General features: G+C 45.4%; 1 pseudogene; it reads right to left on the bottom strand.

Moving 5' to 3' along the window:
• Positions 1-1,549: 1,549 nt before the first annotated feature.
• LOC142788280 (ubiquitin carboxyl-terminal hydrolase 46-like) overlaps positions 1,550-26,818 on the bottom strand; it is a 125,789-nt pseudogene continuing 100,520 nt past the window's right edge.

The following is a 26,818-nucleotide window of genomic DNA, read 5'->3' as shown; positions in this document are numbered from 1 at the left end:
TGACATTTTTCGATCCAGTTTTTTTCCCAGTGCGACAAAAAGCTTACTCTTCGTAGTGATCGTAGCTGCAGTAGTTAATTTTAAAAGCTCTAAGTCATTTTATAGGCAGCATTTTTCTATCTGAAAGGCCCTAAACACGGTAGTGCCTTTTCGGCCGGCAACGCCGAGTGTTTATAGCAATGCCGGTAGCCTTTCTGGTGGTTTATGCATGCAGCCGCTGTTCTTATTTCGCAGGATTTCCTGGAACTGGGCTTAACAACGTTTACTCTGTTACTCTGTGCTTTACAACAATTTTTGAAAATAAAAAGGCGTTACGATGAGACGGTGTGGCTCTATGGAGCTTCCCGGTATTTGTGCTGCGTCGCCAAGCCAAGTAATCGAAAACGGAACTGCGCATATGTCACGCAAAGCCAGCGCCACGTCTACTACTTACGCAAGCTTATACATATATTTTTCAAAATATTATCTTTTGCTATAAAAAATCAAACAATATTGTTTCGTCTACGAGGGGTTTATTCGAAGCAGACGTAACGGTCGACTCGACGGTATACCGCAGTGAACGGGCAGCAGCGAGCTTTTGCCACCAACCGAACGTCCTCTTCTTCTGCTACCACCATGTTCCCCGCTACACAGGTGCACATACCTAAATTACACTTGTGGTAACACTTCCCTTCACGCAGACGAAGCCCACTGGGCGATTCAAACAGTCTCTCGAGGAATAAAGCGCTTCAAACGTGCAACATGGACAAGTTCAGTTTTTGCAGACCGTCGGCCGTTTGAATGGAGACGCGCTATGCGGTAAACTAAATCACTGATACGGTCTACAACAAGATAAGGTCCCGCATAGTGCGCTAGCAGTTTCTTGCTCAAACCGCGTTTTCTAGTTGGTGTCCACAGCAACACTAGGTCGCCGTGATTGTACGTCACCTGTCAGCGTCGGCGGTCAAAATGTGCCTTCGAGCGATCTTGCGAAGCAAGAGTGCGCAAATAAGCAAGGCGTCTAGCTTCTTCTGCCCGACAGATGATCTCGGATATGCAGGGATCATGGTGGTCCAAACACGGGAAGATGGTATTCAGGGTATGACGAGGTGGTCGAGCATATAGAAGAAAGAAAGGACTGTAGCCGGTAGTTTCATGCTGAGCGGTGTTGAATGCATATGTGATAAAGGGTAGAATACTGTCCCAGTCCTTGTGATCGGATGCAACATACATAGACAGCATGTTCGAGAGAGTTCTGTTCGTTCGTTCAGTTAGACCGTTCGTTTGGGGATGGTATGGCGTAGAGTGCCGAAACCTTGAAGCACAGACACGAAGCATCTCTTCCATCACGTCTGCTGTGAATTGTCGGTCATGGTCACTGATTACGATTTTGGGAGGTCCATGTCCAGGAATTACAAAACGTAGCATGAAGGAAGACACATCGGCTGCAGTTGCCGATGGTATGGCAGCTGTCTCGCAGTACCGTGTTAAATGGTCGGTGCAAACGACTATCCAGCGATTTCCATCAGAAGACCGGGGAAAGGGTCCAAGGAGGTCAATCCCGACTTGCTCCATGCCTGCGAAGGCGTCACTTCCTTGACTGGTAAAAGAGGATGTAGCCCGACTCTGATGTCTTTGGCGTGTCCGACGTGAGACCGTAGAAGTCCTCAATTGCTGATGCATCAATTTTATCAACAACGTCATCATCAAATAGGAGCCAGAGGCCGTGGCTTCTCACTATGGAGATGTAGTGTCCCCTGTTGGGGCCACTTCCACAGTGGATGACTACTGCCACAAGGTCGTACATCCTGTCAGGGTTGTAGGCATCATCGGATGTATTGAATAACCTTAGTTCAAGGGGGAAGACCACCCTGTACGAAAGTTTGGTGTGCCTATTTTGCTGCTCCGTGTACTTGAATCGTTTCAGGTGTAATGCTAGGATCATGGGTAGCTTCTTTACCCTCATCCTCTTTTGTGCCTCTTGCTTACTGCAGCAATTTTCACAGTAGTATTTGTGTTCACTGCAGAGCGTTTCAGTGTTGCTGAACCCCCTTAGGTAATGGGTTATGGAAGTGTTTTGGCTCACATCCACTGAAAGGTCCAAGAAATCCTCGTCTTTGCTGCTCACCGTTTCACAGTTGAGGCACCGAGTCTCATTGGTGAGGGTTCCTTGGAAGATGTCGTGCACCCACGTGGGCTCTGGCTTGGGAGGTTGCGCGGCGCTCCCCACCTGGTTCTGCACGCCCTGTGCCGTGGTGCCGGCCGAGGCCATGGGGCCTCCCACTGCGTTGTGAGCCGCGTCTCCGCTGCTGGAGCACTTGTTGCCATTAGCGTTGGCCTGCGAGTTCTGCTGTTGCTGCTGCTTCTCGGCTTGCAGGATGTCGGCATGGTGTTCAGCAGGTAGTTGAGGAACTCGTGCGCATCCTGCTGCATGTAGTCAAAGAGCTCGTTCTCCTTGCGCAGCCGTGCGATGAATTTCTCGGGTGCAATGGTGCCCGTCCTCTTCTTCTGCTACCACCATGTTCCTCGCTACACAGGTGCACATACCTAAATTACACTTGTGGTAACAATATTTCAGTACTAATCAATAAATTGTTGACCATGTACCTTAACGCATGGTCACGTGACAGGGCATTCATGATAGTTCATGTTTTTGCCACCAGAGACGCCACAGGTCATTTTTCGCGATTTTCAAAAAAGAAATAACAATAAAAATCTGCTTCACACACACACAAAAAAAAACAGGGTTAGTTTGAGTCATTATAAAAGACAGTCTTTCCATTCGTGCAGTCAACTCATTTGATGTTGTCGGCAGTTGTCGATCCTTTTAAAGCGTTACGATACTTGATGTCACTGTTATCATCTTAAGCTTGTATTTTTTTATGAGCTTTACTTCTATATGTAGGCCACTTCAAGCGTTTATGAACATATGCCACTCGTCTGTCACTATAATTCACCATGTGATTTACAAGTTCGTGAGTTAGCTTGCTGTACCTATTTTACCTGACAAATAATTGGAACGAATTTAAGTAACAGTGTATATATAGCATTGACGGTGTTGTCATCATAGCAATAAATTGACACTGGACCTGGAGTGCTATCGGTGGTAATGGTTGGACTTTCGGTGCTGATCATTGTTATTGTTTACAACGGACGTGTCCATACGCCCTCAATTTCTACCCCCCTCTCCCCCACACACATATACTTCTGTCCAGGCTTCATTAATTCAATCCATAACATTACCGGTAGTCCTAGTGCTTTCAGTTACGTGAAAAAAATATAGCCAATACTCGCGAAGTCTACATCCCGACAATTTGATTAGAACTGGTTACACAGATAAATTCGCAAGACAGTCATAATGCCACCGCAATACAGATGTCTGACATATTAGGTGTCGCTGTGACCACGAGTCGAAAGTCGCACAAAAAAACTTTTTTTTCTGAATATTTGGCTGTTTTTTTTTCGTTATTTTCTCTCGGCTCATGTCAAACCTCGCTGCACGCAAGTGTACATGCAAGAAGCTTCTTTACAAAACACCAAATCGCGTCACCTGATCACCCGTCGGCAAATAGGGCAAAGCCTAGAGGCGCCAATGAGGAGGCCTTTGCGGCCACCTGAGGATACCGTCAAACGAAGGCCTACGTCGTGGTCAAGAAAACCTGACAATCAATAACAGTTAAGTTAGAACGACATCGAGGCCACCGATTGGAGTTTCGTTGCGAAGCACGAGGAAGACACGGGCTTCGTAGTCCACTGAAATAGAAAACCAGGAAAGAGGCACAGCGCTTGTTTCACTCAGTTATTGCGCAAACAAGGTCTGCTGCGAGGCTCATCTCGATGCGTCGACAAAGCTGGCTGTCGAGCGACGCGCGTTTCCGCATGAAAACGGGGAAAAAAAAAGTTAACGCGAGCGCAATCGTAGGAAGCGGGATCGTATCGCCGAGTCAGCCTGTACACGTCGAGCTGGAATGCCTGGAGACGGGTACTTTGCGAAATGGGATTGCGCGACCTTTGCGTTCTCCGATTGACAGCGCCGATATCCTTTTAAGGCTCCTCTCCTCTGCGATCATATGTCGTTTGTAGTGTGGAGGCAGGAAAAGAAAGAAAGCAAGAAAGAAAGAAAGAAAGACAGAAAGAACGAAAGAAAGAAAGAAAGAAAGAAAGAAGGAAAGAAAGAAAGAAAGAAAGAAAGAAAGAAAGAAAGAAAGAAAGAAAGAAAGAAAGCGCGTTTCCTTTTCCAGACGCTATAGATTGCGATTGAGTGACAACAAAATCGGTTAAGTTCGTCAGAAGGTATCGTTTTTACACAATTTCAAGTCGACTCGAGTGTAGATCAACCACCCTGAAACACACGGCAAAAAAAGAAGAAAAAAATAGGGGGAAAAACGCGAGCGCATTTCATGAATCAAAATTGTTTATCATGTCACTGAAAAACAAAAAAAAAAACACAATTTCGAGTGTAAACTTGGCGTCACCGCCGGGCATTAAAGCTGTGCAAGCAGCCTAGTGCTTCGCGGCAAATATGCGGGAATCGTTTTTTTTTTTAATCTTTCTTTAAACCGTTGTGGAGGGCACGGGTTATACGAGAGAACATGCGCTATTAGTTACGGCTAGAGACAGAACGTAAACCTACTGATGCAACCATGCCACCCGTGCCCGATTTCTGGTTTGTTTTGATTGTAAGACGTCCCCTCCCCCCAAACTTTGGATTTCAAGCTTAGATAAAATGGTTTGATCTACAATCTTGCAAACACGGCATGCATAGTTAGTAAACTTTCAGTTATCATTTGAAGAAAGTTTCTGCAGCACGGCCATCTTCTTTGGCATTTCTTTTTATTTTCCCATTCTAAGTATCTCGGAAACTACTTTGTCATGTTTTGCCTATTCCGCTTACTACATATTGCCCCTAAGCACGAAGACCCAGAAATCCAGGGACGACGGTTGTGAAAAAGGTCGAGAAACGTGTGAAATACAAGTTTTACTAACGTTTCGGCGGGTGTATCGGCTTTCGTCAGAAAATATATGTATCATACACACAATTAATCCTATTCCTTTCGCCCCGCCGCGGTGGTCTAGTGGCTGAAGTACTCGGCTGCTGACCCGCAGGTCCCGGGATTTAATCCCGGCTGTAGCGGCTGCATTTACTATGGAGCCGGAAATGTTGTAGGCCCGTGTGCTCAGATTTGGGTGCACGTTAAAAAACCCCAGGTAGTCGAAATTTCTGGAGCCCTCCACTACGGCGTCTCTCGTGATCATATGGTGATTTTGGGACATTAAACCCCACATATCAATCAACCAATCATTCCATTCGGGTGTGCGTTAGCTCACAGCCGCCTGTATGACTACGTGCATTTATTTTCGTCCCTAATTTTGTCACACATACCTCGACGCGAAAATAACATCAGTGTAGCTTGCACTAAAAACTCAATGCTTAATAAACAACGAAGCTGATGGGCACCTAGGCACTAGTGGTAGTAGTAGTTTTTTATTGTTTGAATGACGCTTAGTTCTGCAGCTCATGAGGGAGCACGGTGCAGCGTCAGCAGAAAAGGGGAAGTGGGAAATAAAGGGGAAAGTAGGAGAAAGCAAGATAGTAAAAAGATAAAAGCATGGCTGTTGCTGTGTTGCTAGATTTTGCAAATTCTCGCTTTCTCCATTCCTCGGTTCCTTTAGTGTTCTCCCTTCTTTTACTTTCTTGTGCATGACTTTTCTGTCTTTGTTTACGTTTATTTATTATTTCACTCTCTCTCTTTCTCTAATACTTTCTTTTTTTTCGGTCGGTCTGTTTGTCTCTTATTTGCTATCTTCCCCTTCTCATTCTTTCTTCCCCTTTTTGTGTATCTCTCTCTCCCTCTTCATTTTTCTCTCTCTTCAATTTTCTGTCTTTCTCTCTCTCGCTCGCTTTATTTTCTTTCCTTCTTTCCTTTTTCTACCCATCTCCCTCTTTCTCTTTTTTTCAATGCTTTATTCTTTCCTTTTTTCTTTTCCCTCCTCCTCACCTTGACTCCCGTTTCCCATAACCCTTGTTATGCTACACTATGCAAAGTTATGCTAGGCTCTGCTAGCGTGCCTCAATAGCCGAGTGATTATGACAGTCGCCTTTGAAACGTGGGTACACGGGTTCGAACCTCGTCTCGCGAAGAAGTTTTATATCCTAGAATTTCTATGCTTCTCTATCACTAGTTCTCTCTGCGTCTCTCTGCACTCAAAGTTATTGCATTCCGTGCACGAGAGATCGGGGCACGTGTTCCGAAGTAAAGGTATAGATCAAGAAGAAGACGAAGAGAGCGTGACTCAGTTTATGATTCTGACAATTTTCTTGTCCGACAAAGAAGTTAAGCTCAGCTTTAGCAGGTCTGCTGTTAAAAAGATAAGCCTTTTCATTGTACTTATGTTTTCATTTACCAGGATGCAAGACTTCGCGAGGTCTTTAGCAAACTAGGTTTGGTACAACTGACACCATGCAAAGAGCATTACGCTATAGTGAAAACTCTAAGCAACGACTGCCCCTGTGACACGTTGTGCTGTCCAAGTAAACATCAGGAAGGTCAATACAGGCTGTACAAGTCAAACATTTTAATGAAGGCGACATGGACAAGTTTGCGCAATTGCCTTCAATATCGCTTTGCGATGAGCCGAGGCAGTTCCTTTCCCAGTACGATCTCAAGTTAACCAATCGGATTCTAGGAAACGAGTCACTCTAATCGATGAACGTACCATTTCACAGCCGAGAGTTCCTACGAAGAAAACACCCTTTCATAGCTTTCACGTATCGACTGCTTCGTCACGAGGAGAAATTATCTGATGGAATCAATATCTGTCAGCGCCCACGGCATCGTCGGGGAAGTACAATATGGAACCTGTCAACAACCGTCGGTAAACGAAGGCCCAGCTTCGCTTCGCAGAGATGAGAAGTGGGGCGTCTCCGGTCTCGGTGCACTATGTTTACCTATTTTTTAACTCTTTCTGCGTAGTGTGTATTTGCAACGTGCTTGCCGTATCTTTCCTTTCTTATTTCTCTTAATCTCAAACTCACAACTGTGCATTCTCACGACTCCCTTCTTCCACTTCTGTCACAGAACGAGCGCTAAAAAAGAGCGCGCCGCCAAATCTTTGCGACAACGGGCGGTGGAAACGCCGCGAGGTAAAAAGAAAAAAAAAAAAGAAAGCAAACATCCAAGGCTCCCGGGCGCGCGCTCTCCCCGCAGAAGCACGGCTTCGCAGACGAACCTCCTCACCCCACATCGGCGGCCCAGTAAGGCCGCGATCTTTCTAGAACGAAGGAAACGGGGTCAGACCGAGTGACTCATTCTCCGGAGAGGGCATTCCAACCGTCTCGCCCTCTTCCCAGCTTTCGCTGCGTATCGCGCCGACGAAAGGACGAGAAAATTCTCGAAGGCGGCGCGGAACGTATTTAATCGAGCAGCCGAGACGAGAAAGCAGGAGGTGACGGAAGTTAACGCCAGAGCGCGTAGGAATTCCGCCGTGGAGTCGGCGAAGGTTCTGCCCGTAGTGACAGAACAGGAGGTGACGGAAGTTAACGCCGGAGCGCGTAGGAATTCCGCCGTGGAGTCGGCGAAGGTTCTGCCCGTAGTGACAGAACAGGAGGTGACGGAAGTTAACGCCGGAGCGCGTAGGAATTCCGCCGTGGAGTCGGCGAAGGTTCTGCCCGTAGTGACAGAACAGGAGGTGACGGAAGTTAACGCCAGAGTGCGTCGAGATTCCGCCGTGTAGTCGGCGACGATTTGGTCCGGAGGGACGGCTCGAGCTACAGGCAAGAGCGTGGGTTTACCGCTATCGAGCGAACACGCGGGCAACAGCTGCGTGTGTGAAGCCGACGGATTTCCGGCGAAGAAGTTTGAAGCTTGGAGAGTGGCCTATTGAAGACGGAAGTTTTCCTGGAAGAGAAACTCCGGCGAGGTTTCCTGGAAGAGAAACTTCGAGAACTGCGGAACGACAACAACGCTGGACTTTGAGTGAGTGATTCTCGGAAGAGTATCATTCAGACTTTTGTTCCAAGGACTTTGGACTGAATAGGTTTTCTATCTCTTTAGTCCTTAAGTGTCTTGGTTGTTCAATGCATGCGACTGCATTATAGTGCGGATCGTTGTCTGTGTCCGTTGTTTTGAGTGTGGCCGATTGTGTTGTGTAGTACGTTGATTGATTGGTTTGATTGGTGACATATTGTATGCAACTATTGTGGAGTGTGCATTTCCGTGTTTTATTTTCGATCTGCGATTATTGAGAATATAATTTGCTTGTTTATCAACTCTCGACTCTGACTTGTTCTTTGGGCCACGACCGGCGTCTGCTGGCGCACCAAAAAGGACCACTTCAAAATTGTCCACGCTTTCGTGGTGCGGTTCGGGGGGCCGATACTTCGGCTCTTGGAATTAGCCCGGCGATTGCCTCCCTAATAAACGGGACGGGTGTGACAATTAATCTGGCGTCCGCGATTCAGGACCTTTTGGTGCACAGTGTGTCCAAAGTAGTGAGAAAGAGCCTCGAGTTGTTGATGGTGCTATCGGAACGATTTTGTGTGTTGTTCAGTGTTCTCGTTAACGAGTGCAGGGGAGTGTTCCGATAGACCGATTTAGGCAGATACTTTTTGCACGCGGCAAGGTTGTATTTGCGAGTTGCGAGACACAATGGATCTCGAAAAGTTAGTTGCTCTTGGTGAAAAGATGGGTCTTTCTGGCGCCGAACTACGGAAGTGGGTCACCCAGAAGGAAAAAGAAGAAAAAGAGAGAGCCAAAGAAGAAAAAGCAGCCGAGCTGGAAAAAGAGAGGTTGGCGGTCGAAAGAGCCAAAGCGGAAAAAGAAGCTGAGGTGGAGAGAGAGAGGTTGGCGGCAGAGAGGGCGAAGGAAGAAAGAGAGCAGCAGTTGGAGTTGGAGAGAGAAAAGCTTGCAGCTGAAAGGGCGAAGGAAGAAAGAGAGCAGCAGTTGAAGTTGGAGAGAGAAAAGCTTGCAGCTGAAAGGGCGAAAGAAGAAAGAGAGCAGCAATTGAAGTTGGAGCTGGAGAGAGAAAAGCTGGCGGCCGAAAGGGCGAGAGAAGAAAGAGAAGCGAGGGAGCGACAGCTGAAAGAAGAAAGAGAGGAAAGGGAACGGCAGCGTCAGCACGAGATGGAACTCGAGCGGCTCCGTTTGCAACAGCGAAGTGAAACTCCCGTCCAAGCTAGAGTTGAAAGCAGCGAACGGGAGGACCACGGCTTCCGCTTGAACCCAAGCAAGCTGCTTGTAGCGTTTGATGAAAGGAAGGACGACCTAGACGCGTACCTCCACAGATTTGAGACGATTGCGAAGAGCCAGAATTGGCCGGAACAGCAATGGGCAACTGCTTTGAGTACTTGCTTGAGTGGCGAAGCGCTCAGTGTGTACGGCAGGCTGACGCCGACCGATGCAGCCAACTACGCAAAGGTGAAAGCGGCTCTGTTGAAGCGATTTAGATTTACCGTGGAAGGTTTCCGGGACAGATTTCGGACAGGAAAGCCAGCTGATGGTGAGACGGCTACGCAGTATGCCGCCCGACTTTGCCATTATTTCGACAGATGGATTGAACTTTCTGGGACAGCACAGGAGTACGATGAGCTTAGAGAGCTCCTAATTAGAGAACAATTTCTTACTAGTTGCCACCCAAGCCTGTCGCTGTATTTGAAAGAGAGGAAAGCTGAGTCATTTGAAGGAATGCTTGAATTGGCTGATCAATTCTTGGAAGCGCAAGGTGGCACAAATTTGGCCAAGGTAAAGAAGGAGTGTCCCGACGATTCGAAGAAATTGGCTCCCGAAGAAAAGAAGCGTGCACCAGAGAGCATTCCGCGATGTTTTCTGTGCAACCGAGTGGGTCATCGCGCGAAAAACTGTCGAACGATCTTTACGAGCCCTACGGTAGTGAAATGTTTTAAGTGTGGTCAGACTGGGCACAAAGCAGATGCTTGTCGGAACGGAGTGGGTCAAGCTCACCAGGTATCCTGTGTTCAAGCGGCACCGAAATCTGATAATAATGCCGTCACTGATGGATTCGTAGAGTTGAAAAACGGGGAGAAAATTCCTATTGTGCGTGCTGTAATGTCAAAACAGCCAACCGGTGTTACGAAAGGAATGCCAGCGCGGCCTGGAAAAGTTGCGGGCAAAAAGGTTACGGTGTTAAGAGATACCGGCAGTTCCACTGTTATCGTGAGGAGAAATTTGGTACGGGAAGGTGAGTTGACAGGCAGAACGAAACCGGTTTGCCTAATTGACCGTACGGTTCGGATGCTTCCCGAAGCAGAAATTGAGGTTGAAACCCCGTACTTCAGCGGGAGGGTTACTGCTTTATGCATGACGACTCCCCTGTATGACCTTGTCATCGGAAACATCGACGGGGCGCGAGGGCCAAGTGATCCAGAATGTTTGGGAGAAGACCCGAAGATAGAGCGTTCGCCAGCGCAGCGGCCGCGAGATACAGTGGAGGAACATCCCGTGACGGATCTCACTAGAGCCCAAAGTGAGGCCGCGGCGCAAGAGACAGTGAGTGAGAAGTCGATCGTGTCGAATAAGTTCACGTGCCGAGCAACTGGACTTACGTCGGCACGACCTCAACCGACCGACAGTGTAAAGGAGACGGAGTTGGCCAGCCGGGCAAAATGTAGAGGTATGATCCAGCGGGTAAATAAACAGACAGGACCCGTCGAATGTAATGACGCGTTAACGGTGTCGGAAGAGACAACGATGGCTGAGACGACGCCTCAGATATTGTCGTTGGAAAGGGCTCGCCGAAAAAGAACGTGGAAGCACAAGAAGAGATCGAGCGAGCACCGCAAAAAGGGGCGCAAGCGCTGTTCGAAGTACTCAAGTTAGGTGCTGAGGTGGAATCAGAATGTGTTGGGCAGTGCTGAGTGCCATACGTTGTGTTAATGTTGTGTTATCCTGTGTCACAAGTGTCGAAGTGTTGTGCTGTGATGTGATGTATGGTATTGTACCATTGTTGTAGTAACAGAACTTTGTACGTTTGTATTGTTTGGAATGTGTGATGAAGTGTTGTAGGCATGTACCTGTGGCTATATTTCATGTGTTGTGGAATTGAATTACAATGTACAATTGTATTGAGTGATATATCGTGAATGTGAAGTGTCATGAGCGACGGATTGTGTTACAGCCTGTGAGAGTGTGTGGTGACTGTTCGCGCTCGTTTGTGTGGTTTGAATATTATGAGATAATATTCTTAAAGTGGGGGGCAGTGTCACAGAACGAGCGCTAAAAAAGAGCGCGCCGCCAAATCTTTGCGACAACGGGCGGTGGAAACGCCGCGAGGTAAAAAGAAAAAAAAAAAAGAAAGCAAACATCCAAGGCTCCCGGGCGCGCGCTCTCCCCGCAGAAGCACGGCTTCGCAGACGAACCTCCTCACCCCACATCGGCGGCCCAGTAAGGCCGCGATCTTTCTAGAACGAAGGAAACGGGGTCAGACCGAGTGACTCATTCTCCGGAGAGGGCATTCCAACCGTCTCGCCCTCTTCCCAGCTTTCGCTGCGTATCGCGCCGACGAAAGGACGAGAAAATTCTCGAAGGCGGCGCGGAACGTATTTAATCGAGCAGCCGAGACGAGAAAGCAGGAGGTGACGGAAGTTAACGCCAGAGCGCGTAGGAATTCCGCCGTGGAGTCGGCGAAGGTTCTGCCCGTAGTGACAGAACAGGAGGTGACGGAAGTTAACGCCGGAGCGCGTAGGAATTCCGCCGTGGAGTCGGCGAAGGTTCTGCCCGTAGTGACAGAACAGGAGGTGACGGAAGTTAACGCCGGAGCGCGTAGGAATTCCGCCGTGGAGTCGGCGAAGGTTCTGCCCGTAGTGACAGAACAGGAGGTGACGGAAGTTAACGCCAGAGTGCGTCGAGATTCCGCCGTGTAGTCGGCGACGATTTGGTCCGGAGGGACGGCTCGAGCTACAGGCAAGAGCGTGGGTTTACCGCTATCGAGCGAACACGCGGGCAACAGCTGCGTGTGTGAAGCCGACGGATTTCCGGCGAAGAAGTTTGAAGCTTGGAGAGTGGCCTATTGAAGACGGAAGTTTTCCTGGAAGAGAAACTCCGGCGAGGTTTCCTGGAAGAGAAACTTCGAGAACTGCGGAACGACAACAACGCTGGACTTTGAGTGAGTGATTCTCGGAAGAGTATCATTCAGACTTTTGTTCCAAGGACTTTGGACTGAATAGGTTTTCTATCTCTTTAGTCCTTAAGTGTCTTGGTTGTTCAATGCATGCGACTGCATTATAGTGCGGATCGTTGTCTGTGTCCGTTGTTTTGAGTGTGGCCGATTGTGTTGTGTAGTACGTTGATTGATTGGTTTGATTGGTGACATATTGTATGCAACTATTGTGGAGTGTGCATTTCCGTGTTTTATTTTCGATCTGCGATTATTGAGAATATAATTTGCTTGTTTATCAACTCTCGACTCTGACTTGTTCTTTGGGCCACGACCGGCGTCTGCTGGCGCACCAAAAAGGACCACTTCAAAATTGTCCACGCTTTCGTGGTGCGGTTCGGGGGGCCGATACTTCGGCTCTTGGAATTAGCCCGGCGATTGCCTCCCTAATAAACGGGACGGGTGTGACAACTTCATTGTATGTCCCAGTGCAGGGTAGCGTAGCAGTTTTTTTTCTATACTAGCTAACATTTTGCGTTTCCTCCTCCTCCATTTTCTTCTCTGTTTTAACCACACGTGTCACCTATATACTACTTCAGTATTTCTACACACGTAATAGATCGAGAAATTGGCCGAAAATGAAAAAGAGCCCAATTGTCCGGAAGTCCCTTCGCGTACAAATAGCACCACAAAACATTGGGCAAATATCCGACCACGATACTGATTTAACGCGTGACTTCTATGCAGGAAAACTTGAAGGCCTGACGCCCACGCTAAGTCTTCTACTTTGTCTCAGATTCTTCGTCAAGGTGCTTGGAACTACAGCTGACCGAGCTCTTGGAGAAACGCCTATGGCCACTCCCACGTCACTCAAACGGCCTAACAGCTAGCGCCTCACGCGAAGGACTTTCGGAAGCAGTGCAGCGGGATCTAATTTGCACTTCCCGTCAGTATACGACCAAGTCTTCAAGATGTTCCTTAAAGCCGGCACTAAAGGCACCTGCTCGTAATCGCGTGCTGAACCACGAGCTTTCCTTTTTTCCCCTTAACTTTGACAGGGGTTAGGGGGACGGTGGTGCGGACGAACTTGTTTGAACTATAGCTTTTACTTGTTCGTGCGTCGGTTTATATGTGTGTACCCCCCCCCCCTTTCCAGGTTAAGCGAACGATAATTGATTTCCCTGCATGCTGGCTTCAAGGGCTGCGGAAATACCACTGTTATATCTATCTATCTATCTATCTATCTATCTATCTATCTATCTATCTATCTATCTATCTATCTATCTATCTATCTATCTATCTATCTATCTATATCTATCTATCTATATATATATATATATATATATATATATATATATATATATATATATATATATATATATATATATATATATTGGAGACTAGAGTCTGTACTACTTTTCACTGTACACACTACTAAAGAGAAAAAGGAATGTCAAAGCCACCCGATATGCACTTTTTCACACGCAAGATATAGTGAGTCGCACAAATTTCCAAGTGGCTGCACCACAGATATCACATCTTCTTCGAAGTAGCTTAGGCGATAGTCGTCTCTCTGCACGCATTCGTATGTCATCGGGGACTCAACCATCGTTATCGTGGAGTCTGTCTCCTAAATACCCGCTTTAGAGTGAAGCACAAGCAGACGCACAGCTGGAAGGCCGATGGTAATTCAACGAGAGTGTGAACGACACTATTAACGAAGGCGCACATCTTCATTATGTACCTTAACTAGCGGGCAACGCGTCCATTCAGCTCCGGCGACGGCCGGTGAACTGGGCAAGATCAAGACACTGCGCGCGCGCTTATCAATGGGCGCGAATTAAAGGCGAATATATAACACCCACCGCATCACCGGCCAAATGCGAGACGCACTCTGCTGTCGCATGCCGCTACAGCGAGCCCATTGCGGCGCAAACCTCTCGGCGAGACTGGGTCCTTCACTGCGCGCCAGGGCGAAAGAAGTGAGCAGCTTATTTTACTGCCATTGAAGCCCAATGAAAAGGTGCGGATCCTTCCGGGAATAGTGGCCGGATGGGGCAGGATCGAAGCTCGCGGCGTGGGGCAATGTGCGCAAAAGTGGCCACGAGGTGCCGTGTATACCGAAGCCGTTATGTAGGCCCCCACCACCACTTGATGGCTCCGCAGGTTGTAGTTCCGGCACGTTTCACGAATGACTAGAAGAATCGCGCGATTGCAACTCGCTTTAAGTGTCTTTCGGTGTTATTCAACGCGCGCTTCGGTTTACCCATATCAGCGCATTGCGCGGCCCGCGAATGCGTACGCGGCAATTTCAACCTCGAGTGGCGCCAAGTGAGAACACAATCTCGCGGCTGCTCCGCGCTATCTCGTTTTTCTATGATGAGGGCACGAAATTTCTTCCGCGTACTGCGCGCTTCGAGACTGCGCGAATGGCGCAATACGATGGCTCACCGTTTACCGTTGACGGAATTGTAATCACCATCTCGATTGAGTGAGATTTCGATTGCCTTGCTCTTGCTGCGGTGTCGTGATTTATGCGTATAAGATGTGTTTTTTTTCAGTGATTATAGTACACTAGTAAGTAGTTTTGTATTGTGTTCTGAACCTGGCCACGCTGTTCTTCAAAAAACTGTCAGGAATCGAACATGTCATGTCTGAATATGTCTTATGTGTCACCAAGGCATGCACTGGAAATGATCTCGTTATGCAAGCCATGGTGTAAGAATACGTTTTGCAAACGGAGCTTGAAAATGTAGACAGAGCAAGTTTGTTTGCTTGCTCGTTTGTATGTTTATTTGTTTCACGAGGACCTAATGTTAGTGAAGAGAAACGAGGTGTGGAGGAAAATAACAGCCAAAATCTTTAAAAAATGTAAATTTTGAATGTTCTGGAAAATGTTATAGTGCTCGTCTAATCATTTACAAAATCGTAAAGAAATATTGGGCGACAAAACTTGTTGCGTAAGAAGGGCAATGCTGTGTAGGAAGCAGATGTTAATGTTACTATCAGTGACTTAATACCACCTCCCCACACCCACATTTACGAAAGGAACGTCTGCTATGCCTCTAGTCACACATAGCTGAAAAAATTAGGCCACACTGCATTGTACAGACAACACACATACATTCTAAATAGACGTGGAGTGCAAACACACATGCGCGAGAAAGAATTTAGAACAGCACAAATTCCAACTAACAACACAAGGCGCACACAGCAGAGAAAAAGAAAGAAGGCACGAAAATTGATCTGCAAATGAGCATGAAAAAGGAGCATGTGATCAATCCTGTACGCGTGAGGGTCTACGAGAAAGATAATTTTTAAGGAGAGAGAGAGAGAGAGAGTGAGAAAAGAAAGGCCGGGAGGTTAACCAGATATTAGCATCTGGTTTGCTATCCAGCACTGGGGGCGGGGAAGTAGGAGCAAGATAGAGGGGGTAGATAGAGAGAGAAAAAAAAACGCACGCGCACCCATAAAAAAAACGAAAACAAACACAGGAAGGGCGTCCAGCTACAACCGTTCAGTAAGGCCGGTCGACCGCAAAAAGTGCAGTAGCGCCCTCAGGGCCCTCTTCTGTGAAGTCGCATCCTGACGATACTGCAGAATTCCCTGCTCCGACAGAAGTTGATCATCTACTTTGTTGAGTTCCTTGCGAAGGCATAGTCGTTGTTTACTATACGCTAGGCACTCACAAAGAATATGTTGAATTGTTTCATCTTTGCCACAGTGACCACAGGCTGCGGTGTCGGCCATTCCAATGCGGAAAGCGTAGGCGTTGGTAAACGCAACGCCCAACCACAGCCTACATAACAGGGTCTGGTCTGCTCGGCAAAGCCTTGACGGGACTTGAAGACTTAGTGTAGGGTCAAGCGAGTACAGTCGGGCATGCTTGAAGTGTGGCTGATTCCATTGTGATGTGGTTTGCTGGCGAGCAAGCCTGCGGAGCTTTCGTGCAGCATCTGTCCTCGAAAGTGGTAGTCGCAGTTTATGATCTTCTGTGTGGGCTGAGCGGGCAGCTTGATCAGCCCGTTCATTGCCGATGATTCCGCAATGACTGGGCAACCACTGAAATGTAATTTGGTGCCCTTTCTCAGTCAGGTGGTGTATAACCTCTGCTATCTCTAGTACCAGCTGCTCGTGTGGTCCACGGCGTAAGGCTGATAGTAGAGACTGCAGTGCCGCCTTCGAGTCGCAGAAAATAGTCCACTTGCGTGTAGTTTGATCAACTACAAATTGCAACGCGGCACGAAGTGCTGCCAATTCTGCTGCCGTTGATGTTGTTGCGTGAGATGTGTTGAATTTAATTGTCAAGGCCAACCTTGGTATCACTACTGCTCCTGTAGAGCTGTCCGGCTAAACCGATCCGTCAGTGTATATATGTGTGGAGTCTTGAAATTTTTCATACAAGAGAAGTAGTGTGAGCTGTTTAAGAGCCGGTGACGACAAATTGGCCTTTTTCTGGACGCCAGGTATGTTAATATTAATCATTGGTTGAGCGAGGCACCATGGCGGAGTCACAGGTCTAGCGGCAGGAGAGAACGAAGTTGGGATCGACTCACCATGTGCGGTCACTGTTTTGCAGTAAGATGTACATGGTCGGACCACTGGTAGAGAGGATAGGTGATGTCGAGAGGTTCGAGCAAGGTGTCGTATATGTGTCCTCAGCACTTCCACATTAATGTGGGTCTTGATGAGGTTGTCCCTTGTGATTGCGATAGTTGCCGCTGTTGACGCACTTTGGGGCAAGCCTAAACATATCCGGAGTGCTTGAGCCTGGACACTTTGAAGCATTCGTATGCTTGTTTTACTTGCGTTGGTTAACACAGGTAGGCTGTACCGAAGGAATCCAAGGAAAAGAATCCTGTATAGTCGCAACATAGCAGTTGTGGACATTCCCCAGTTCTTTCCAGCGTAGAACTTGAACAAATGACAGATGCCTGTCAATCGCCTTTTCATGTATGATACATGTGAGCTCCATGAAAGATCTCTGTCAATTATAACACCTAGGAACTTGTATGATCGGAGGTGACGTATCCTTTCGCTGTTTATCACAACGCTGTAGTTCTGCATTGGTTTGCGCGTAAATGCCACAAGTGCACTTTTCTCAGAGGAAATTTCCAGACCTCGTTGACGGAGGTAAATAGCAACTTGAGTGGCAGCTCTCTGAATTCGCGCTCGCAGCTGTAGATGTGTTACTGCAGACGTCCAAACGCAGATGTCGTCCGCGTACATTGACAATCTGACAGTACTTGGCAGATGCTCATTGAGAGCTATTAGCGTCAGGTTGAATAGTACAGGGCTAAGTATGCCCCCCTGGGGAACACCACGGTGGTTGTAATGTAGCGAAGTGTCACCATCCTCGGTTCTGACGAAAAAGGATCGCTCAGAGAGATAGCTGCGTAGCCACTGAAACATCCGACCACTTAAGGAATTTTATTTTATGACCATGCAAACGAATCAACGGATGGCTCATGCACGCCCTGCCATAGCTATCGATATGTCGTGTCTGAATCATCGAACGCGTTCTTTCTTTCATTCCTATACCGGAACAAAATAGCGCATTCAGCATATTTGGGCCTTCTGCTACGCAATGTAAAATTAGACTACAAAGCGACCTTCTGGTTTTAGTAATCTCTCGTTATATGTATGTTCCTATAATCTCTGATTTATGTTTCACTAATAATCTGTTTATATGTCCTGATAATTTCTGGTTAATGCAGCAGCCCGTCTGTCCTGCGTAGAAGCGGCTGTAGCCGAAAGAGACCGTCTACACCACACTTGTACGGTAATCCGTAAAATCGTCGTGTTCTACGAAGCAAGTATCAGATCAATTGTCTTTTAGTTGATAATTTTTTTCTATGCAGAGTGACACAAGTCTTACCCAGCTTATTAACAGCCACAAAAAGAACAATAACGCCTTATCTTCCAACTTTCTTAGCCTGTGAGACGCACAATAAATGTACGGTGTAACTGCGACACGTTTCTTCCAAACACTTTCTGCAAACATGCTCGTACTTAACGTAACGGACTTCTTGTAAAGGGTCATGACACGGTCACCCAATAAACGAATTTCAGAGTAGAAATAGAGCGTCAATTATGCCCTTGCAGATTTGAAAAGTCACCGTAAAAAATATTTAAGGGCAAAATGAGCCCTACAAGCCCTCGGCCGTAAATCCCGCCCACCACCGGCGACCGTCATGTTGCCATGGCCCGTGTGACGTCATGTGCTGGAAGGGTGGAACCATCCTCTTCTACCGACGCTTCGGGCACTGAAAATTGTTCGATTTCAGTGCCAAGCTGAAGAAAGTTAAATTATTTCTATTCCACTCGTAGCTGACCATAGAACAATACAGCTCAGAGGAATTCAGACGCTTGCTTGGCTAGCTCTTTGTTTCGTCGCGGCTCTGGAGTGAGCCAGTATTGCCCGGCCTCAAGTTTCCTCACTCGTTTATAAAAAGAATATTCAATTATAAATTAACTAACCAACCAAACGCGCTAAAACTTCTCCATAGTATTTGTGAGTGCACAAGGATTAGCATACATAACACAGAATATAATAAAAAATTGGGCGTCATAGTCCTTTTAAACGTTCAGCGATAGTTGCCAATGTAACACAAGAATAACCCACAACTAAAAAGAATTGGAAGATCCCACGTGTGATGGAAATCGATGGTACACGAAGCATGCGGAGGTAACGTGACGATGGTGTAATCTTTTATCGAGCTAAACGTTACAAAATTACGCATAATATATGTACAACTTGGTCGAAATTTTCGGAGTCCTCTACTATGGCGTCTCTCATAATCATATGGTGGTTTTGGTATACATTAAACCTCATATATCAATAAAGATATGTACAACTGTTGTATGCAGAGACATGCTCAACGGTAGTATATGTACTAGACTATGATTTTTTTTTCTTTTCAGTAGCGTAACGGTGTCAACAGCAAGATAGGCATTACCAGTACGTACTTGAAGCGTTAAGCTGATATGTATTGCTTGTGCGCTTGCGAGGATGGTAGCGCTGGTTAGTGCAACGTAGACAACGTCAGTGATTGTTGCCTAAATATACAATTGACTTTAACCCGGCGTGACACCGGTATCACAGGAGTATACATTTATATTTGTAAAAATAGCTATAGCAATACAACCACAAGTAATATTTCACCAACATTACGATTGCATGGGTTCTTTTTGTAAAGCAGTTTTGTGACCTGTCGCGACTCTGTGGTATAATAAGTTTCTGCCACGGAAAATTACTGGCTTCAATTCATGCTGGGGCCCTGATACTTATTCTCCGCATTTTTCAGGTCAACGCCGCCAAGGTAAGTTTGTTTCTGTTTTTTGACGCTCTAACATTTAAATTGCCAATCTTTGTTCTCAATGTTCCTGGGTAGATATAAACTGCCAATCACCTGTGGCTCATACCTGCATAAAACGGTCCGCGTTTTACGGGTATGTTGCCTCCCGTGTCTGGAGGAAATTTTTTGACGAAGTACGCGACATGATGTCCACGCAATAGCGTTAAAGAGCTCGTTTCGCAGAAATTCCGGCATCGGCATCGGTGTCGGCATTGACATTGTTGGTTGTGAGCAAAAAATCGTCATTTTATGCGTGACCAAAAAAAATTGAGAACAATGCAAAAAATAAATAAATAATAAGAAACATCGGACCAGAGCGGGGAGCAAACCAGGGTCCAAGTGGCGAACGAACCCGGGTTGTTTGCGCGACAAGCGGATGTTCTACCACACGGCCACGCCTCTGCTTGTGAAAAGAGTGAAAAGAACTTCCTCTGCTTGAAAATGCAGTGAAAGTATCTTTCGTGCTTCACAAACACACGCGTCCTGTATACACACTTCAAAATACCACATGAAATATTGCAGTAATAATTTGTGGTACAAGCATCTATTGCGAACGGGCGTAAGAATATGTGACTATTCAAACGGCTCCGTGGTTGAAAGCCGGTATCCCACTACAAAAGGCACACACGTTACTGCGCCTATACCCTTAGCAAAAGCTTTCATACACTTGTAAGTGTGTGAAGTATAGGCACTAGAAAGAGGATGTCGCTATTGCGTTCAACTCCTAAAGGCGAAGCTTTAGAGTAGCTTAATTTTTTTAGGTGCTTTCTGTCATGAACCGCCAGACATATTTGTCAAACCTTTAACCCTCCCATAATAAATTTGGTCTACCCCAACTTACGGAGGCCATCACCAGAGCGTCCAGACGTGGGCGGCTTGATACATAAAAAAAAAACGCTCAGGGTGCCCGCAGTCCGCTAAGAAATGATTAGCATTTATAACGCTTAACTTGTGCGTTAAAGCTATCACCCATACTGTGCTCACACGAGACTTAATAAGGGCAGACTCATGAAAAGCTAGGGCTATTTCGTTCTTTACAACCTTCGAGTGTTTCAATGAAAAAAAAATTAACAATGGTTTTGAAGATCTAGGAGAAAACTGCCTGTATTCGTGGTACTTCTGAAACGTTAAGGAAATGTCTAGAAATTACATTCCATTATTCTTGCGCAACATTTTAGTAAAGTTCGAATTCAGTACCTCCCCTATTTCACTAAAAAAGTTTGCTTTCGCCGACTGCGGTGACCGCCGTTTCAAAGACCTCACCACTTTGAAACCGCGGTAACGTTAGTGAGCAAAACTTTTGAATTCCGCTTATGATAACAGATACGAGCTTCGCGTCTGATAACACATACCCTGAACCAGACCGGTATCTTTACGAAATCGCAGCAACGCTTATATTGCCTTTCGACCCGAGATGAGCAGTCCCATAGTCCCGATATCTTCTCGACAGTGAAGGCGTTTCTGTGTTGGTGATTTAGAGCAGCACGGAGGGCAAGCTAAATGGCCTAGGGTTCTTAGAATAGCCTGTGGCGCCTTTCAGTAGCCTCGCTACAGCCAGGTTGTTCCCCCTCAGGGGCCCCGATAGTCGAGTGTTTCTTTGAGCAAATCAGACAGCGCGAGCGAGAACAAGGGAGCCGGTGTCTCCATATCGCGCCTTCCGCGGTGCCTCTATTTCGGAGCACAACCTGCTGTTCGAGTCTTTGCAAGTGTGAGGGTGCCGCGAAAAGAATTTCGTCTACTTTGAAGCTCTCTCGTACGGGCTACCGTCGAGAACGGGTACCGCAGCAGCCGCGGCAGATGGGGAGACTTCCCTTCTAATTCGGGCACGAGTAAGAACTCTCTCGCGGGCGGCGCTCGCCGTCGCAAACGACAAGCTCCTCTTCGTGCCGCCCTGAACCGCAGAATAGAGGTCGCTGTATAGAGAGCCTTAACGATGACATGACTTGCCAGGTGCCCATACTTACCATGACACTCGAGCACAAGTTCTGGCTGGGCAACGACCACACCAACCACGTACAGTACAGAAAAGGAAATTGGCAGCTTCGCCAGGATGAAGCGTTCTAAGCGAGGGATGTTCACCGTTGGGCTTCAACATATTCGGTGAAGCTTTAAATGTCTTGTCGCGAGTGAGGCGTTGAAACGCCAAATATTTTCGGTGCCCCCACAAACCGTTATCACGCCACGCAGCACCTGTAACGACGTGGAGCCGCAGTCACTTCGTTGCTCACAAATAGCGCAAGGCCCAGCACTTGCGGAATCGTAACGCGTCCACATTTGTGAACTATAGTGTAGTTACGCATTTTTTCTATAGTTATCGGACAAAAGAGTAGCCAGGAATGGCCCATGCATAGGCCAACAAACGCACGCGTAGTTCGCTGGGTTATATATATATATATATATATATATATATATATATATATATATATATATATATATATATATATATATATATATATATATATATATATATATATATATATATATATATATATATATATATATATATATATATATATATATATATATATATATATATATATATATATATATATATATATATATATATATGTAAATATATATATATATATATATATATATATATATATATATATATATATATATATATATATACATATATATATATATATGCATGCAAGCTTTCCCCGCTTATCTTTCTACTTTCTATTCTCATTTACCCATCCCCCTATGAAGGGCAGCCATACAGACACCTTTTTGGTTAACCCTAGTTGGTTATGGCTTGTTTTCTTCTTTCCTTTTCATTACATTACGCTTCTCATCATATTGCATTATGGTTAGCACACAAGCAATTTCAGCTTACCTTGCATATCTGTTTGCAGAATATGCATAACCCAACTACTAATTGTGATCGTAGCAACAAGCGTAATCATATATATATATATATATATATATATATATATATATATATATATATATATATATATATATATATATATATATATATATATATCAAGCAGAATGTTTGCGTATGCGACGATGGCCGTTGCTAGCCATAATATAAGTAAACCTTGACATTCTTGATTGGAATATATTTGGAGCTATGACTTCGAAGCTGAAATTTTTATGGACGGCGCAATCAGTGCGATCCTGATCCGCGCCAGTCTGCGTTATTATGTTTTTGCAGTAAGCCTATACACGCTACAATATTTCCTTTTTTTATTATTCTATAGAAAGTTGTGTGTTGCCTAATTGGTTACTTCAGAGAAAGAACACAAAAACCAAACTCACCTTTCAAACTAAATTGCAATCAATGGAAGACAAACATTTACCTGTAAAAATTAAATATTTTTGTTCGGCTTTGTTTTTGCGTTTTTCCTCGAGTAAGATCAGTCTTTACAAAACAAAGAAACGTCCAAATAAAAGCTAGCGTAACAAAAAGAAAGCAGTGATTTGACTGACACACACACACACACATACACACACACACACACACACACACACACACACGCACATGCTAAGCTAGCTCATTGAATTTCAAAAGTTTTACATACAAGTACATCAGCGATCGCTGTGCTGTATAATCTATTAAAGAAGGGATAATAAAAGTAACATTATAGAGAGATCAAGCGCTAAGCTAAGACATGAGCTGTTCAGAAAAGAAATAAGCTTTGCAGAAGAGACTGACGCGTCTCATAAAAAAAAATCAATGAACTTCATGTCCTTCGAAGTGGTAAAGCCGCCTTCAAATCATATACGCTCTATTGCTCCATTATTGAACATTCAGGCATCACATCTTGCACAAAGATAAATAAGAAACCTGTTCAAATGTATGATCCAGCATGACTGCCTTTTGTTTAAGAAATGCAGGTTTTCTGCTTTATACAATTGCGGTGGTGTGCACCACTAATAATGAACACTGTTACTTCAATCTATTACTTATGACAGCTATAGCAACTTGCGAAGCGTTTTATGTATAGTGCAAATATATAGAGGCGCTGAAAGTCGATCTTTCAGTACATGCAGAATAATTTGCTGATTTACTCCAGTGGTGTATTCACTCTGCGTGGGTGACGATATCTGCTAACATATTTGTCAAAAATGCATCGCATAGACAAGAAGCTTGGTCATCACCATCGCCGTGTGCAGTTGCGCAGTATTTACTAAAAGGGGTGCCATATCAACAGGATCGACTAGCATTGGGCTGCTTTGTCTATTATGCTGACTCAAAAGCTTTAGTGCAAATACTCGAACGCAGGTTGAGAAAAAAAAGAAACTAAGATTGGAGGCGGTGTTCCTGTTCACATTTTGTTTTGTTGTTTCCTTTGTTCGATTTTTTGTTTTGTTTCGGTGTATTTTACCAGTTTGCTTTATGAGCTGGCATGCGAATTCAGTTGTGCTGCGAGATACATAACTTTTTTTAACGAAAGTATGACAAATTATACCTGCAGCTAAAAAGTAAGCAGTCTGATGTTATTTCAACTGGAACAAATTAACTTAGATAAAGTTGTAAAATAAAACAGTGCCACAACGAATGTGGCACGCAAGATAAATCTTTATCCACAACTGATACGCTGCGGCCCAGTTCTTTACGCACGAGCTGCATTCTAATTCAATTTGTCTAAATTTAAATTAACGCCGCTTCTATTACACGTTTTTACCGTTTGCATGCGCGTTTTTTTTCTCTGGATTCTACGAGAACCTCCTCGAGTTAAGCATGCCATCACACACTTTTGCGATTTCTTATGTTTCTGCAACAAGCTCCGCACTCAAGTATTCATCAACGCGACCTGCATTCAAGAACCTACATCTTTAACTTCGTTTGTTCCTTTATAAAGTTACACGAGGAAGGTCGACTCGTTCTAATTGTGATTGCTTTTTTTAGGATATGTCACGGCGCCACACGCAAAACGCGCGCCTACAACAGTTACACCGTATCTTCAAGGATGTCCGACTTTAATAAGTAATCGAGCGCGAGCGTGATCAAGATATGTTCTCTCTAGTACCACAAGAGCGGCGCATTATAACTCCGGAGCGAGGAGGAGCCGCATAAGTAATTCATTTTTTATACCAGATGCTGCAGAAATGGCGGAGATGGTGCTTGCCTTCTTTCTGAGCAGCATGCACTCGGGAAAGCTTCGTTTTATAACTAGCTCCGTTACTAAGCGAGAACGAAGAATACAACCACTTACGGAAGTGAACTAATTAATATTTACACATCCACTGCTCAGAGCGAACGCAGGGACTAGACGACTTTGTGGAGACATATGTCACTGGGGGAATGAGATGTTGCTGCGTGCGTTCTTTAAGACTGCACCGTTTTGTTTTCCCGCCGGAGAGATTCCACGCCGGCGGGAATCTCTGATAAGCCGTGCACACATAAGAACGTCATGAAGCAGGCTTAACGCTGCCACGCGGAGAGGTTTCATTAGTGTATTGCACTGGGAGAAAATGCAATACAAAATTACCGACTCCGAAGGCCCCTTAAGAGTTACCTAAATGTATGCACAGCACTCGCCGACCACCCTGCATGATGTATGATATTAAATTAACTTACTTGTAAATTGTCTGTTCTTTGAGAAAATGGCATTTTCACGTTTTTTTACTGCACGAAGAAAATTCGTCGCACAATTTTGAAATAACTGCGCAAAAGGCTAATAAAATCACTTTCTTCATCATGACTTCTACTTCTATTTTTCTATCATATTCTTTTTTTTATTTTTTCAGACGCAGAAAGCGTAAACTAGAAATCGTACTTGGTTTCAGTTTAATTGCAACTGGTGAAAAAGAAAAAGTAACAGATAAAAAGAGGTACTACGGGGTTTTGATATGCCTTCTCCGTGGTACAAATATATATACCCAACTCAATACCGGCATCGGACTGCAGTCTTCAGAGTGATTTCGAATTATTTATTGATTAATTACGGTTTCATTGAAGTGAAATGACTCAATTGGTAATCGCAATGTATGGTCATGCTACCTTAAGAAAAAATAGCACCAGTCATGACTACTCGTCAATTTCTAGGCGTTTTTTAATTGTTTTTTATGTTTTCCTAAGCTTTAAAACTTGCTTTTCCACTGTACTTCAGCACGCTTTAAGAAAAATATAGACTTAAAATACGGTATTTAAATCTAGAGAGAAAAAAACATAGGCTTGCGATAAGGTCATAACTGGTATATATATGAAATGGAAGGGTGGATTGTGTCACACTGTTTGCAATGGATGAAAAACTTTTATTGGGGTCCTGAAGGATTCCACCCCCGTTTTATAGGGGTAGGATCGCGGGCCGCTCCCCCGTTGGGACGGGGAGGCCTAGCCTCACCACCGCACCGTGGGCCTTCTGGACAGCCCTGAGTTGTTGTATGAGAACCCCACTCGTAAGCATTAAATGAAAAGGATTTTCGGAAAATTCTTCTTTTTTTTCTTGTAAAGAGGGGCATCTCCAAAGCATGTGGTTAAAATCACTGCGATTGTGGCAGTCCGGACAAAGTTCTGAAATATCGGAGTAACGGCTAATATTGGTTACGGGGCTAGGGTATGTTCCCGTCTCAAACATATGAAGAGAGATTGCCTGTGGCCTAGATAACTTTTCGTGTGGCAATGGAAAGGACCTACGGCCTAATTGATAGTGCTTCGTGATATCGTAAAAGGTAGTCAAAATGTCCCAAAAATGAAGGTTGGGGGCTGAATTCTCTGTCTGAGAAGCACAAGTCCCAGCGCGGTGAGACATGGAGAAAAATGCCGCTGATTTGAACGGCGGGACCACGGGGATGGTTTGAAAAGACTACATATAAAAATGAAGTACAGGACGCTTGGGTAGTTACCCGCACACCTGGCAGGGTAGTGACCAGAGAAGATCTGAGCAAGGTGTGTAGCAGCATCATTGACCAGTGTGGAGTGCTTGTTGTTGATGGGCAGGTGATGCTGCGATTAATAATTAAACAAGAAGGTCTGTTTCGAACGTGGCCTGGTTTTATTGAAGTGTGACCTTCTCGTTGCCACATTGATAAGCTGCTGAAGGCATTAATGAATCTAGAAGATGTAAGCGTGTGGGTGGCGGTATGCAGCCTGGCGAAGCATTTACGACAAACTTGTTGAGAAAAGTGATTTGATGGCCGAAAGGATTGATCGTCGCCTCTTTTGTAATATGCATTCCAAAGCACAATTTATTCAGGTAAGCAAGGGTGAAATGTAATTTAACGCTACTTGAATGTGATAGCTTTATAAGAACAGCTGTGAGCCGATCCTTTCAAGATGGCGAGTTTCCATGCCAGGTTAAAAACAACAACACACCAGCACTTTTCGAGAACGTATCGTGTTTGTATGATTGACACAGCGCTGTAGAGACGAGGACAAATAGAACACTGAGTCGAACGGACGGGTGCCGTCTTAC

This window comes from Rhipicephalus microplus, unplaced genomic scaffold (genome assembly GCF_043290135.1).
Source record: "Rhipicephalus microplus isolate Deutch F79 unplaced genomic scaffold, USDA_Rmic scaffold_52, whole genome shotgun sequence".
In the NCBI taxonomy this organism is placed as follows: Eukaryota; Metazoa; Arthropoda; class Arachnida; order Ixodida; family Ixodidae; genus Rhipicephalus; species Rhipicephalus microplus.
Note: the sequence above shows the minus strand (reverse complement) of the source record. Positions and strands in the feature narration are given on the sequence as shown.